This window comes from Lycorma delicatula, chromosome 9 (assembly GCF_047948215.1).
Source record: "Lycorma delicatula isolate Av1 chromosome 9, ASM4794821v1, whole genome shotgun sequence".
In the NCBI taxonomy this organism is placed as follows: Eukaryota; Metazoa; Arthropoda; class Insecta; order Hemiptera; family Fulgoridae; genus Lycorma; species Lycorma delicatula.
Window position 1 is genome coordinate 39,232,048 of NC_134463.1, and position 16,739 is coordinate 39,248,786.

General features: G+C 34.1%; 1 protein-coding gene across 2 annotated transcripts in view; it reads left to right on the top strand.

Moving 5' to 3' along the window:
• Positions 1 to 16,739, top strand: part of gig (TSC complex subunit tuberin) — a 242,397-nt gene that overhangs the window by 157,800 nt on the left and 67,858 nt on the right. The gene's annotated exons all lie outside the window — the stretch shown is intronic.

The following is a 16,739-nucleotide window of genomic DNA, read 5'->3' on the forward strand; positions in this document are numbered from 1 at the left end:
ATCCTCACTCAACCCCGCTGCTTTCACCGGACACCAAACTTAAAACGATAGTTTTTAATAAAGGTTTTAATTATATTAAACAATATGACGTTTATTGCTACCGATGTATTATTTCAAGATATGTAGTTTCGTATTTATTTATTTCTGTTTTTGTGAGCCATGTTCAATTTCTTAGATAATATAATTAGTTATAAATTAACAACGTAATGTTATTTCCTTCGTGTGGCCGTGGTTATATATATATATATACAGTTATTCTTGTAATGATGAGAGTGTAGGATTGGCGGATTCATTTTTGTATAATTTTTTTTTGTCAAATTGTACACAAATACCTAGACAGTAATTCCTTTTTATTGGGCAACATTATAGGTGAAAGTCGTCACCCACCAAGTCACAATCTTATCAACGTGTTATTATGTCGTATGAATAAGTTTATAATCTGTTGAATAATATTGATATCGTGTTCATTATTCGGTAACTTTATGCCCTAGATTAACGTCAAAATTAGAAATAAAAGTAACGGCATATCCAGTTTATGGTCTCATACTAGCTTGGTTGTGTTAAGAGTTGTTGATTCATGCTTAAAAGAGTTCGATGAAGCGCCCACCACGTGACTATTCCACTACCGTGTTCATCGTCACTCTCACCCCCGCTGCTTTCAGCGGTCGCCAAAAATAAATATATAATACTAATATCCGTTTATTGTCACGACGTGAATACGATAGTATCGTTGTACTTGTTATACACTAATCCCTTAGTAACATTTTTGTTCTGGTCTCTTAGTGTGTAAAGTCAGCATCCTCCATGAACCCATCCCATCGTCCTAGTATTATGTCGACTAAATACGGAGATTTTCTGTTAAATAAATCTGAATATGAAATCATTAGTCTGTTATATTACTCGTACGATTAACGTCGTAATTAAAATAACAATAACTGAATATACCGTTTTATGTCTCACACTTGAGAGGCTGTGTTAAAAGAGTTGTAGATTTATGTGTAAAAGATTTCGTAGAAGCGCCCACCACGTGACGATGACATTACCGTGTCTATAGTCACTCTCACCCCCACTGCATTCAGCGGTCACCAAACAGAAATAGATAGTTTATAACAATGATTTAATTTATTTGAATTAATATTCCTTTATTGTCTTAAACGTATAGTTTAATGTTGTGTAATTCCGTTATAATATATTTTCATTTCTTCTATCCATGTTCATTTTCTGAAGTTATATTATAAACATGACTTATTTTAATAACATAATATTTTGTACATCCTGTGTCCAGCGTTTTTTATAAACAGCAATTAATAGAATGATAGGGTCGTGTAAGGCCATAGAAATAACCTTTTTATTATGTATATTTGTACTAATTGTTCACATATATCATGAATGTAACTCCTTTAGATCACGCCTAGTGGTGTTTGAAAAACGACATCACTATAATAAAAACCCAATGTAGTGTATGTATATCATTGATTCCATTGGAACTTTTGGCTGAATTGGTGAAAAACATAATCCGGCATGAGGCCATCCCTACGTATGGTAGCGTTTTTATTGTATCTGGCTGCACAGGGTCTGTATAATAATCCACCAATGGGCCATCACACTGTCGTATTTTTATTTCAATGATTAGTTTGGATCTAGCCGAAGGGTGGTGACAAATATCATCCACCGTTTGACCATCCCTTCTTAATCATTACTTCTTAATAATATATTTAGATCTGAACGTAGGGCGGTTGAAAATTGTCATTCACGAAGATACTATACCCTTGGATTTTTTTTTAATCTGGTCGCATTTCATCTTAGAATGTCATCCATCAATTTTTTTTTTTTGTCTTCAGTCATTTGACTGGTTTGATGCAGCTCTCCAAGATTCCCTAACTAGTGCTAGGTGTTTCGTTTCAGTATACCCCCTACATCCTACATCCCTAACAATTTGTTTTACATATTCCAAAAGTGACCTGCCTACAGAATTTTTTCCTACTACCTATCCTTCCAATACTAAAGCTACTATTCCAGGATGCCTTAGTACGTGACCTGTAAGTCTGTCTCTTCTTTTAGCTATATTTTTCGAAATGTTTCTTTTTTCACCTATTTGCCACAGCACCTTTTCATTTGTCACTTTATCCACCCATCTGATTTTCAACATTCTCCTGTAGCACCACATTTCAATGGCTTCTAATCTTTTCTTCTCAGGTACTCTGATATTCCAAGTTTCACTTGCATATAAAGCGACACACACACGATCTGACTGAAGGTTCGTTTCGCTTGTGCTGTTCGGCTTTAGGCCATCACACTGTCGTGTTTTTAACTCAATGATTAGTTTGGATCTGGCCGCAGGGTGGTGACAAATATCATCCACCGTGTGACCATCCCTACTTAATCATTGTAATCTTTACTTCTCGGATACTCCGATTGTCCAAGTTTCACTTGCATATAAAGCGACACACACACGATCTGACTGAAGGTTAGTTTGCTTGTGCTGTTCGGCAATTAGCCATCACACTGTCGTATTTTTATTTCAATGATTAGTTTGGATCTGACCGCAGGGTGGTGACAAATATCAACCACTGTGTGATCATCCCTACTTAATCATTCTAGTCTTTTCTTTCAGATACTCCGATTGTCCAAGTTTCACTTCCATATAAAGCGACACACACACGATCTGACTTACGTTCTTTTCGTTTGTGCTGTTCGGCAATAGGCCATCACACTGTCGTATTTTTATTTCAATGATTAGTTTGGATCTGGCCGCAGGGTGGTGACAAATATCATACACCGTTTGACCATCCCTTCTTAATCATAACTTCTTGATAATATATTTAGATCTGAACGCAGGGCGGTTGATAGTTGCCAATCACAAACGGTCCAACCCATCATCTTTGTTTCAAATCGATTAAGATAAGTTAGATTTTACAGTGACTTATTATGTAGTTTTCTGTCATAAGTTTTCCGCATAAGTTCGCCTGTGTTACGAGTAACGGATACATGTAAAGTAGTTTTTGAAGAAGCCCCCACCACGTGACAATGAAACTGAAATATCTATCCTCACTCAACCCCGCTGCTTTCACCGGACACCAAACTTAAAACGATAGTTTTTAATAAAGGTTTTATATATTAAACAATATGACGTTTATTGCTACCGATGTAAAATTTCAAGATATGTAGTTTCGTATTAATTTATTTCTGTTTTTGTGAGCCATGTTCAATTTCTTAGATAATATAATTAGTTATAAATTAACAACGTAATGTTATTTCCTTCGTGTGGCTGTGGTTATATATATATATATATATATATATACAGTTATTCTTGTAATGATGAGAGTGTAGGATTGGCGGATTCATTTTTGTATTTTTTATTTTTGTTCAAATTGTACACAAATACCTAGACAGTAATTCCTTTTGATTGGGCAACATTATAGGTGAAAGTAGTCACCCACCAAGTCACAATCTTATCAACGTGTTATTATGTCGTATGAATAAGTTTATAACCTGTTGAATAATATTGATATCGAGTTCATTATTCGGTAACTTTATGCGCTAGATTAACGTCAAAATTAGAAATAAAAGTAACGGTATATCCAGTTTACGGTCTCATACTAGCTTGGTTGTGTTAAGAGTTGTTGATTCATGCTTAAAAGAGTTCGATGAAGCGCCCACCACGTGACGATGCCACTACCGTGTTCATCGTCACTCTCACCCCCGCTGCTTTCAGCGGTCGCCAAAAATAAATATATAATACTAATATCCGTTTATTGTCACGACGTAAATACGATAGTATCGTTGTACTTGTTATACACTAATCCCTTAGTAACATTTTTGTTCTGGTCTCTTAGTGTGTAAAGTCAACATCCTCTATGAACCCATCCCATCGTCCTAGTATTATGTCGACTAAATACAGAGATTTTCTGTTAAATAAATCTGAATATGAAATCATAAGTCTGTTATATTACTCGTACGATTAACTTCGTAATTAAAATAACAATAACTGAATATACCGTTTTATGTCTCACACTTGAGAGGCTGTGTTAAAAGAGTTGTAGATTTATGTGTAAAAGATTTCGTAGTAGCGCCCACCACGTGACGATGACATTACCGTGTCTATCGTCACTCTCACCCCTACTGCATTCAGCGGTCGCCAAACAGAAATAGATAGTTTATGACAATGATTTAATTTATTTGAATTAATATTCCTTTATTGTCTTAAAGGTATAGTTTAATGTTGTGTAATTCCGTTATAATATATTTTCATTTCTTCTATCCATGTTCATTTTCTGAAGTTATATTATAAAGATGATTTACTTTAATAACATAATATTTTGTACATCCTGTGTCCAGCGTTTTTTATAAACAGCAATTAATAGAATGATAGGGTCGTGTAAGGCCATAGAAATAACCTTTTTATTATGTATATTTGTACTAATTGTTCACATATATCTTGAATGTAACTCCTTTAGATCACGCCTAGTGGTGTTTGAAAAACGACATCACTATAATAAAAACGCAATGTAGTGTATGTATATCATTGATTCCATTCCAACTTTTGGCTGTATTGGTGAAAAACATAATCCGGCATGAGGCCATCCCTACGTATGTTAGCGTTTTTATTGTATCTGGCTGCACAGGGTCTGTAAAATAATCCACCAATGGGCCCCATCACACTGTCGTATTTTTATTCCAATGATTAGTTTGGATCTGGCCGCAGGGTGGTGACAAATATCATTCACCGTTTGACCTTCCCTTCTTAATCATTACTTCTTAATAATATATTTAGATCTGAACGCAGGGCGGTTGAAAATTGTCATTTACGAAGATACTATACCCTTGGATTTTTGTTTTTAATCTGGTTGCATTTCATCTTAGAAAGTCATCCATCAATTTTTTTTTGTCTTCAGTCATTTGACTGATTTGATGCAGCTCTCCAAGATTCCCTAACTAGTGCTAGGTGTTTCATTTCAGTATACCCCCTACATCCTACATCCCTAACAATTTGTTTTACATATTCCAAAAGTGACCCGCCCACACAATTTTTTCCTACTACCTGTCCTTCTAATACTAAAGCTACTATTCCAGGATGCCTTAGTACGTGACCTGTAAGTCTGTCTCTTCTTTTTGCTATATTTTTCCAAATGTTTCTTTCTTCACCTATTTGCCACAGCACCTTTTCATTTGTCACTTTATCCACCCATCTGATTTTCAACATTCTCCTGTAGCACCACATTTCAATGGCTTCTAATCTTTTCTTCTCACGTACTCTGATATTCCAAGTTTCACTTGCATATAAAGCGACACACACACGATCTGACTGAAGGTTCGTTTCGCTTGTGCTGTTCGGCAATAGGCCATCACACTGTCGTATTTTTATTTCAATGGTTAGTTTGGTTCTGGCCGCAGGGTGGTGACAAATATCATCCACCGTGTGACAATCCCTACTTAATCATTCTAGTCTTTTCTTTCAGATACTCCGATTGTCCAAGTTTCACTTCCATATAAAGCGACACACACACGATCTGACTTAACGTTCTTTTCGTTTGTGCTGTTCGGCAATAGGCCATCACACTGTCGTATTTTTATTTCAATGATTAGTTTGGATCTGGCCGCAGGGTGGTGACAAATATCATCCACCGTTTGACCATCCCTTCTTAATCATAACTTCTTGATAATATATTTAGATCTGAACGCAGGGCGGTTGATAGTTGCCAATCACAAACAGTCCAACCCATCATCTTTGTTTCAAATCGATTAAGATAAGTTAGATTTTACAGTGGCTTATTATGTAGTTTTCTGTCATAAGTTTTCCGCATAAGTTCGCCTGTGTTACGAGTAACGGATACATGTAAAGTAGTTTTTGAAGAAGCCCCCACCACGTGACAATGAAACTGAAATATTTATCCTCACTCATCCCCGCTGCTTTCACCGGACACCAAACTTAAAACGATAGTTTTTAATAAAGGTTTTAATTATATTAAACAATATGACGTTTATTGCTACTGATGTATTATTTCAAGATATGTAGTTTCGTATTAATTTATTTCTGTTTTTGTGAGCCATGTTCAATTTCTTAGATAATATAATCAGTTATAAATTAACAACGTAATGTTATTTCCTTTGTGTGGCCGTGGTTATATATATATATATATATATATACAGTTATTCTTGTAATGTTGAGAGTGTAGGATTGGCGGATTCATTTTTGTATTTTTTATTTTTGTTCAAATTGTACACAAATACCTAGACAGTAATTCCTTTTGATTGGGCAACATTATAGGTGAAAGTAGTCACCCACCAAATCACAATCTTATCAACGTGTTATTATGTCGTATGAATAAGTTTATAATCTGTTGAATAATATTGATATTGTGTTCATTATTCGGTAACTTTATGCGCTAGATTAACGTCAAAATTAGAAATAAAAGTAACGGCATATCCAGTTTATGGTCTCATACTAGCTTGGTTGTGTTAAGAGTTGTTGATTCATGCTTAAAAGAGTTCGATGAAGCGCCCACCACGTGACGATGCCACTACCGTGTTCATCGTCACTCTCACCCCCGCTGCTTTCAGCGGTCGCCAAAAATAAATATATAATACTAATATCCGTTTATTGTCACGACGTAAATACGATAGTATCGTTGTACTTGTTATACACTAATCCCTTAGTAACATTTTTGTTCTGGTCTCTTAGTGTGTAAAGTCAACATCCTCTATGAACCCATCCCATCGTCCTAGTATTATGTCGACTAAATACGGAGATTTTCTGTTAAATAAATCTGAATATGAAATCATTAGTCTGTTATTTTACTCGTACGATTAACGTCGTAATTAAAATAACAATAACTGAATATACCGTTTTATGTCTCACACTTGAGAGGCTGTGTTAAAAGAGTTGTAGATTTATGTGTAAAAGATTTCGTAGTAGCGCCCACTACGTGACGATGACATTACCGTAGGATATCATTACCGTAGTGTCTATCGTCACTCTCACCCCTACTGCATTCAGCGGTCGCCAAACAGAAATAGATAGTTTATTACAATGATTTAATTTATTTGAATTAATATTCCTTTATTGTCTTAAACGTATAGTTTAATGTTGTGTAATTCCGTTATAATATATTTTCATTTCTTCTATCCATGTTCATTTTCTGAAGTTATATTATAAAGATGATTTACTTTAACAACATAATATTTTGTACATCCTGTGTCCAGCGTTTTTTATAAACAGCAATTAATAGAATGATAGGGTCGTGTAAGGCCATAGAAATAACCTTTTTATTATGTATATTTGTACTAATTGTTCACATATATCATGAATGTAACTCCTTTAGATCACGCCTAGTGGTGTTTGAAAAACGACATCACTATAATAAAAACCCAATGTAGTGTATGTATATCATTGATTCCATTGGAACTTTTGGCTGTATTGGTGAAAAACATAATCCTGCATGAGGCCATCCCTACGTATGTTAGCGTTTTTATTGTATCTGGCTGCACAGGGTCTGTAAAATAATCCACCAATGGGCCATCACACTGTCGTAAATCAGTCATTTGACTGATTTGATGCAGCTCTCCAAGATTCCCTAACTAGTGCTAGGTGTTTCATTTCAATATACCCCCTACATCCTACATCCCTAACAATTTGTTTTACATATTCCAAAAGTGACCTGCCCACACAATTTTTTCCTACTACCTATCCTTCTAATACTAAAGCTACTATTCCAGGATGCCTTAGTACGTGACCTGTAAGTCTGTCTCTTCTTTTAGCTATATTTTTCCAAATGTTTCTTTCTTCACCTATTTGCCACAGCACCTTTTCATTTGTCACTTTATCCACCCATCTGATTTTCAACATTCTCCTGTAGCACCACATTTCAATGGCTTCTAATCTTTTCTTCTCAGGTACTCTGATATTCCAAGTTTCACTTGCATATAAAGCGACACACACACGATCTGACTGAAGGTTCGTTTCGCTTGTGCTGTTCGGCTTTAGGCCATCACACTGTCGTATTTTTATTTCAATGATTAGTTTGGATCTGGCCGCAGGGTGGTGACAAATATCATCCACCGTGTGACCATCCCTACTTAATCATTGTAATCTTTTCTTCTCGGATACTCCAATTGTCCATGTTTCACTTGCATATAAAGCGACACACACACGATCTGACTGAAGGTTTGTTTGCTTGTGCTGTTCGGCAATTAGCCATCACACTGTCGTATTTTTATTTCAATGACTAGTTTGGATCTGACCGTAGGGTGGTGACAGATATCAACCACCGTGTGACCATCCCTACTTCATCAGTGTAATCTTTTCTTCTCAGATTCTCTGATTGTCTAAGTTTCAGTTCCATATAAAGCGACACACACAGGATCTGACTGAACATTCGTTTCGCTTGTGCTGTTCGGCAATAGGCCATCACACTGTCGTATTTTTATTTTTAATGATTAGTTTGGATCTGGCCGCAGGCTGGTGACAAATATCATCCACCGTTTGACCATCCCTTCTTAATCATAACTTCTTAATAATATATTTAGATCTGAATGCAGGGCGGTTGAACATTGTCATTCCCGAAGATACTATACCCTTGGATTTTTTTTTTTATCTGGTGGCATTTCATCTTAGAAAGTCATCCATCAATTTTTTTTTTGTCGTCAGTCATTTGACTGGTTTGATGCAGCTCTCCAAGATTCCCTAACTAGTGCTAGGTGTTTCATTTCAGTATACCCCCTACATCCTACATCCCTAACAATTTGTTTTACATATTCCAAAAGTGACCTGCCTACACAATTTTTTCCTACTACCTATCCTTCCAATACTAAAGCTACTATTCCAGGATGCCTTAGTACTTGACCTGTAAGTCTGTCTCTTCTTTTAGCTATATTTTTCCAAATGTTTCTTTCTTCACCTATTTGCCACAGCACCTTTTCATTTGTCACTTTATCCACCCATCTGATTTTCAACATTCTCCTGTAGCACCACATTTCAATGGCTTCTAATCTTTTCTTTTCAGGTACTCCGATTGTCCAAGTTTCACTTGCATATAAAGCGACACACACGCTATAAAGCGACAAAGGTTTTAATTACATTAAACAATATACCGTTTATTGCTACCGATGTATTATTTCAAGATATGTAGTTTCGTATTAATTTATTTCCGTTTTTGTGAGCCATGTTCAATTTCTTAGATAACATAATTAGTTATAAATTAACAACGTAATGTTATTTCCTTCGTGTGTTTTAGAAAACACGTTCGTGTTTGTTTTAGAAAGTCATCCATCATAAGCCATCATATTGTCGTATTTTAACATCAATTATTCCTTTGGATCTGACGGCAGTTTGGTTGAAAAATATCATCCACCGTGTGATCATCTCTTCTTTATCATTTTTTCTAGATAATACATTTCTGGCCGTAGGGAGGGTGAAAATTGTTATTCGCGAAGAATCCACCCATTATCTTTGTATCAAATCGATAAGGATAAATAAGATTTTACAGTGATTTGTTATGTAGTTTTTCGTTTCGCATAAGTTCGCCCGTGTTATGAGTAACGGATACATTTAATAGATGTTCGAAGAAGCGCCCACCATGTGACAATGACACTAAAATGACTCTCGTCGCTCTCACCCCCGCTTTTTTCATCAGTCACCAAACATAAAACGACAGTTTTCAATAAAGGTTTTATATACATTTAACAACTATACGCCGTTTATTGGTACCGATGTATTATTTAAATATATGTAGTTTTCTATTAATTTATTTCAGTTTTTGTGAGCCATGTTCAATTGCTGAGATAATAATGTTATCAGCAATAGCGTTATTGCTGAGATAACGTAATAACATTATGTTGTTAATTTATAACTACTTATATAATTTACTTCCTGTGACCATGGTTATATATATATATATATATATATATATATTTATATATATATATATTTATATATATATATATATATATATATATATATTTATATATATATATTTATATTTATATACAGTTATTCTTGTAATGATAAGAGTAGTGTAGGTTTGGCGGATTCATTTTTGTATTACTTATTTTTTTTCTAATTGTACACAAATACCTAGACAGTAATTCTTTTTGATTGGGCTACATTGTAAATGAAAATCGTCACCCACCAAGGCAATCTTATCATCGTGTTATTACGTCGTATAAATAAGTTTATTATCTTTTGAATAACTCTGAATACGTATTCGGTTATATTAATCATACGATTAATGTTGAAATTAAAATACAGTTTTTGACAATACGGTTTTTAGTCTCACACTCTTAGGCTGTGTTTCCTGTAATGGATACATGTGTATATGAATTTGTAGAAGCGCCCACTACTTGACGATGACACTACCGTGTCCGTTGTCATTCTCACCCCCGCTGTTTTCAGCGGTCGCCAAACATAAATAGATAATTTATAATAAGGATTTAATTTATTTGAAGTAATATTCGTTTATTGCCTTTGTAGTATAAACGATAGTAACATTGTTTTAGTTATGCATTAATCCCTAATTAATTTTTTTTGATCCAGCCACATGGTGGGTAAAAATCATCTACCACCAAGAGGCCATCTCATCGTAGTGGTATTATGTTGATTAAGTAAGTAGATTATCTTTTAAATAAACCTGAATACAAATTCTTTAATCGGTTATATTACTCGTATGTTTAACGTCGAAATTAGAAATAACAGTAAGTGAATATACAGTTTTAAATCTAATAGTCTTAGTAATTTTTTCTAATTATACTCAAATACGTAGAATGTAATTCCTTTTTATCCGGCTACATTGTGGGTGAAAATCGTCATCCACCAAGACACCATCTTATCGTGTTATTATGTGTTATAAATAAGTTTATCTGTTGAATAATTCTGAATACGAATTCTTTATTGGTTAGATTACTTGTATGATTAACGTCAAAGTTAGAAAGAAGAACAGTTATTGTGTATACAACAATATTTCATCTCACACATGTGTTAGCCTTTGTTACCGAGTAATTGATACTTGTGTAGAAGTGTTCGAAGAAGCGCCCATCACGTGCCGATGACAATACCATGTCCATCGCCCCTCTCACCACCGCTGCTTTATTAAGCAGTCACCAAACGTAAAACTATAATTTAAAATATAGATTTTATTACATTGAATCTTTGCCATTTATTGCCACAAAATTATTTAAATTATCTAAATTCGTATTATATTTTTCGTGAGCCATGTTCATTTGCTGAAGTTATATTACAAAAGTGATATTAATTTAACAACATAATATTATATACTTCGTGTGTCCATGGTTATATATCCACAGTAATTCTTATGATGAGGGTAGTGTAGGATCGCAGCATTCATTTTTGTGTTAAGTATTGTCCTAATTTTACATAAATACATCGAATGTAACTCCTTTGGATCCGACTACATGGTTGGTGAAAATTGTCATCCACCAAGAGACCATCCCATCATCGTGTTATTTTGTCAATTAAGTTAAGTAGATAATCTGTTGAATAATTCTGAATACGTATTCTTTAATCGATTAGATTACTCGTACGATTAACGTCGATATTAGAAAGAACAGATATTAAATATTCAGTTTATCGTCTCAGACTTCTTAGCCTAAGTTACAAGTAATGGATACATGTGTAAAGTGTTCAAAGAACTTCCCACCACGTGACAATGACACTACCATGTACATCACTACTCTCACCCCCGCTGTCTGCAGCAGTCTGATATTGCAGGTTATTCACTTTAATGCATTCACATAAACACCTAACTTTTCTATTTTAAAATTAGTAAAACTTTTTTTGCAATTTAGTGAGAAATATCTAATATTATTACAGTATAAGTGACCACCAGTTAACAAAAAGCTAATATGAGTAAAAGTTTGCATTTGTTGTGCTATATACACTGCAAAAACAATGTGAATCTTTTTGAAAGTTCAACCAACTACAAAGAGAATTGGTAAAATAAGCAATAAATAAAAAAAATATTATACTTGCCTACACTTATTTACTTATCATTTTACCCTTGCATTTTCTCTATCAGAATTTAATTAATCACAAAAATTGCTGATTCAATATAAAAAAATTCAGAATGATTAAAAAACAATACATATAATTTAAAATTACAGTGTAATACAATTTTGGGGTAAATAGGTAAAGTCGTAACATATATGGTAAGCAGCACATTGTGATAAGACTACGGAGAGGATTAATTACTAAAATAATTGTAAATAAATATTAAGTATTAATATTTAAGTATATAATATTAAGTTAATATTTAAGTATACTAAATAAAGTAAATAAGAATTTTTTTTAATGTCCTTGAAACAGCTTACAGTCAGAGCAATTTTATCAAATATTTCTCTCAAATTTTGTAGCATTTAGCATATTGACTTACATAAAATATTTTTTAAATATATCTCAATAAATAAACATATTTACCTGCTCTACTTACTGATATACTTATAACTTTTAACATAATTTTTGATTCACCTTGAAGTTAAAAATGGAACATTTGTTACCTCCTCCCCTATTCAAGTTTAATCCCTATGGAGGTTTTCTGGCTACAAGATCTGTTTTTTCAAATTTTTTACAAAAAATAGAATGGTAATCTAGGATCTATTTCATAATTTGGGAGAGTGATGTAGTCTTCGGTTTTGTTCAGTTGTGATGTTCTGTTGAACCTGAAAACATAATTCTTCTTTTGCTACTTGTAAATTAAACCAGGTGAAGTTCTGTTGAACTTACCTTCTGAAAATATACTTAAAAAAAAAAGATATCTGCTTATTATTCTTTCCCTTTTTTACCTGTCCCAATTCTAGTTTAATCCCTGTGGAGTTTTTCTGCCTACAAAGTCTGATTTTACTAGATGTTTTACAAAATTATAAAAGAATGGTAATCTGGGATCTATATCTATTTAATAATTTGGGAGAGTGGTGTAGTCTTCGATTTTGTTGAGATGTGATTTTCTGTAGAACCTGAAAATATAACTACTACTTGTAAAATAACTACTACTAAAACTTTTACTACCACTCTACTTACTACTCTAACTACTACTCTACTTTTACTACTTGTAAAATAAAATATTTTGCACTCACCATTAGCTGACTTCTATTAACCCTCTTACATTTGATTCTGATTTTCTAGATGTTTTACAAAATTAAAAAAGAATGGTAATCTGGGATCTAATTTGGGAGCGTGATGTAGTCTTCGGTTTTGTTGAGATGTGATGTTCTGTTGAACCTGAAAATATAACGACTACTTGTAAAATAACTATTACTAAAACTTTTACTACTACTCTACTTTTACTACTTGTAAAATAAACCATTTTGCACTCACCATCAGCTGACTTCTATTAACCCTCCTTACATTTCATTCTGGAAGTAGCACATGAAGAGGTCCGACAAATGCTGATAAGTGATGTCTCTTATTTCTGATGCAAATAAAACGCTGGCTTCTGGATAATCAGAGTTTTCTATTGAGGATTACTTTGCACATTTATTTATTATTTTTAACACATGTATATACGATCACATACCACAAATTAAATTATTTATTAATGCAAATGAAATTAATATTTTTAAATCCATAGTAATGCATTTTGGCTCCTGTAATGATATATTTGTATAACATGTACTGTGCACTTATGGTCTTCCTTATTAACACATTCATATCCAATTACGCACTTCAGATTAGAGTTATTTATTAACACAAACAAAATTAATATAATAACACTTATTATATACTGTGTACCTTGTATAACTTCTCATGTAAATAACTGACAAAGGATTATAATACTGACAGCATCCTGGTCAGTGGATCAATACAAATTACATAAAATAATTAGCAGTAAAATAAAAATTTTATTTGTAGCTCAGACAGTTAGTGCATATACTAGACTATTTTTTATATACCGTACCATGAAACAAAATTATTATTGTTAAACCTAACCAGATTAATATTTTTAATTTAGTTTAATTTCTTTTTCTCAATCAAAATTTGTTTCCATGGTTTCTAAATTTTTTCCATTAGTGTTAATATACAAAAAAAATTTTTAATACAAATTTAAAATAATAAATATTTTCACCCTGTTATGATTAAACCATGAGTCATTATATGATTTTGTATAATGAACTAGGAAATATATTTCATGTTTTACTTTTTATTTTATCTTCGTAAATATTTTATTATGAATTTATAGTTCTTATAATTTTTGTTAAACCTATATTTGAAGTGCCATGATTAATATACTTTTTAAGACTTTGGGGGCTGGCATCTCCACAGCCCTAGCCTCTGCAGCCTTTCTTCTTACTACACCCAGAGTTGCAGAATACTTTACACTGTACACATACATTACACCAAGAACACTACATAGATTACAACATACATCCTTACACAACTACACAACAACATCTACATTGTTTCTTCTTACATTTACATTCAATGGTGTTGCAACAGCTTACGAAACGCAACCACAACCCAAGGTGGAAGCTGATGGGTGAGTGGCTCTATGTAATGAGTCTCGAACAATGTTCTCTAGGTGAACCCAGTTGTATTTAGCTCTAGCTCCAGTACATGTTTGCCCTGCTGGAGTGGTCTTACATCGCCAGCACTTGTGGGACCAAAATTTCAAATCTACAAATAAATTCTCTGATGGTTGGTAGTCCATCTGAAAAAAACACCAATATTAGCTTAGTGAAAAGGCCTTGGTCCGCTTTGTCTGACTAGGATAATATTACTGTAGAAGAGAGTATATTGAATTCTAAATAAGCAAATCTAAAATATAAGAATATTCATTTTATGGTTCTTCAAAATAATCAAGAGCGTGGCTCCCTCCAAAAGGTTTCGCCTTTCCTGATTAACAAATGTGTAACTGGTTCTCCAAAAAACATCAAGAAATTATGAAACTGAACTCTGATAGAAACTTTTAATGATGAGCAGAGTCACTCCTTGTTATGTCTCAACAATATGGATGGCATAAACATAAGTGCAATATGCCACAAGACAAAAGTACCAGCTAGGGAGTCATTTTTTACCGCAATCTTCTGAAGGGATATAAATGAAATTGCTGATGAACTTCGTAACCAAGAAGTTATGAAGGTGAAAAGAATAAAGAAACAACAGAGTGGAAGGACCTACACCTTCCCTTTTAATCTTCCGGTACCACCAGAGAAGATTAAAGTGAGTTGTCTTTCAGTTCAGGTACGACCTTTCATCCCCAACCCACAATGATGTTTCCAATGCCAAGGGTACGGCCATACTATAACTTGTTCCAAGAGTGCAATTTGTGCTTGATGTGCAAAAGAAGGTCACAATGACACCAACTGCCAGGAAGAAGAAAGAAGTGCTATCTGTGGTGGAATACATTCAGCCCAATCTCAAGATTGCCTAACTTTTAAAGAAGAGAAGGCAATCCTAAAAATCTGTACCGAGCAAAAGATTTCTTTCCCAGCTGCTTGAGGAGAATATAAAAAGATACTTAGCTCTTGAAACCTTGTTAAATCAGATGTCTGTTTCACCGCTTCAACATCAAATAAAGCTCCTGTAAATGAAGGCAACCATCAGTGGAGATCCTGCAGTGAGCTGGAAAAGCTTGTTCAGGTGTTATCTTATTAGGTTGCTTCACACACTGCAACTATTTCTGAGTTAATGAAGATGAATAAGAAGTTATTAGTTATAGCTAGTGAAACTAGTGGGATACCTCTGAAAGTTCCTGTCCCTAAAGTTTTACCTTTACGGACAGGAGTAAATACAGCTGGTGGTAAGCCACCAAATAAGCTCCCTGTTAAGTGAGCCCACACAAACTCCTCCTGTGGGATGTCTGCAACTTCCCATTTTTCAAAATCTCCCCCTCCAACATCACATCTACTGAAGGATATGGTAGAGGAACTGCCTGCCCCCAGGGCACCAGAGTTTTGTAAAACAAAAAATTCAAAAAAGAGAAACCAAATCACCTGCAACTAATTTCTTCATATATATTCATCTGTATTTCTGTATCTAGCTACCTTTATGAGCATTATTCAGTGGAATATGGGAATGTTAGAGGTCTTCAGTTCTGCGTTACAGATCTTCGAGTGTTGATGTGCACACATGATCCATTAATAATGTGCTTCCAAGAAACGCATCTACTAGAACAAGATGTGGCAACACTCAGAAACTATATATGTGGGAGATGCTATAACTAGTGTTGTTATTTTCATAGGGAATGAGGGTGTCGGCTACAAGGCTAAAACTAGCTACCTCATTCCTGCTGTTGCTGTAAAAATCTCAGTCCTCATTAAATTGCATATCTGAAATATTTATATCAATATTTGTATCTCTCACCGAACTCTTGAGTCCTAGAAATATCAAATCTCCTCACGCAAATCCCATCGTCGTTTTTAATAGTAGGAGACTTTAATGCCCACCATATTTCCTGAGGCTCATCTTTCTGCTACGCTCAAGGAAATATGATAGAGTCCAATAAGACTTGGATCTTGTCTACTGAATGATGGTTCATACACATTCATGCAGTCTTCGTCTGGTACTGTCAAACATCGACCTCTCCTTATGCTCATCAAATTACTCTCTTGTCTTAATTGGTCTACTTATGACAACCTTCACAGCAGTGACCACAGGCCAATTATTATAGCTTTTGGATTTGACCGCAAGGAAAATAAAAGGCCACGGAGATGGATTGTTGTAAAAGCAGATTGGATCGGTTACCATAAAGCCTTCCCATCACAGTATGACGATGATGTAGACGCCCTTGAGG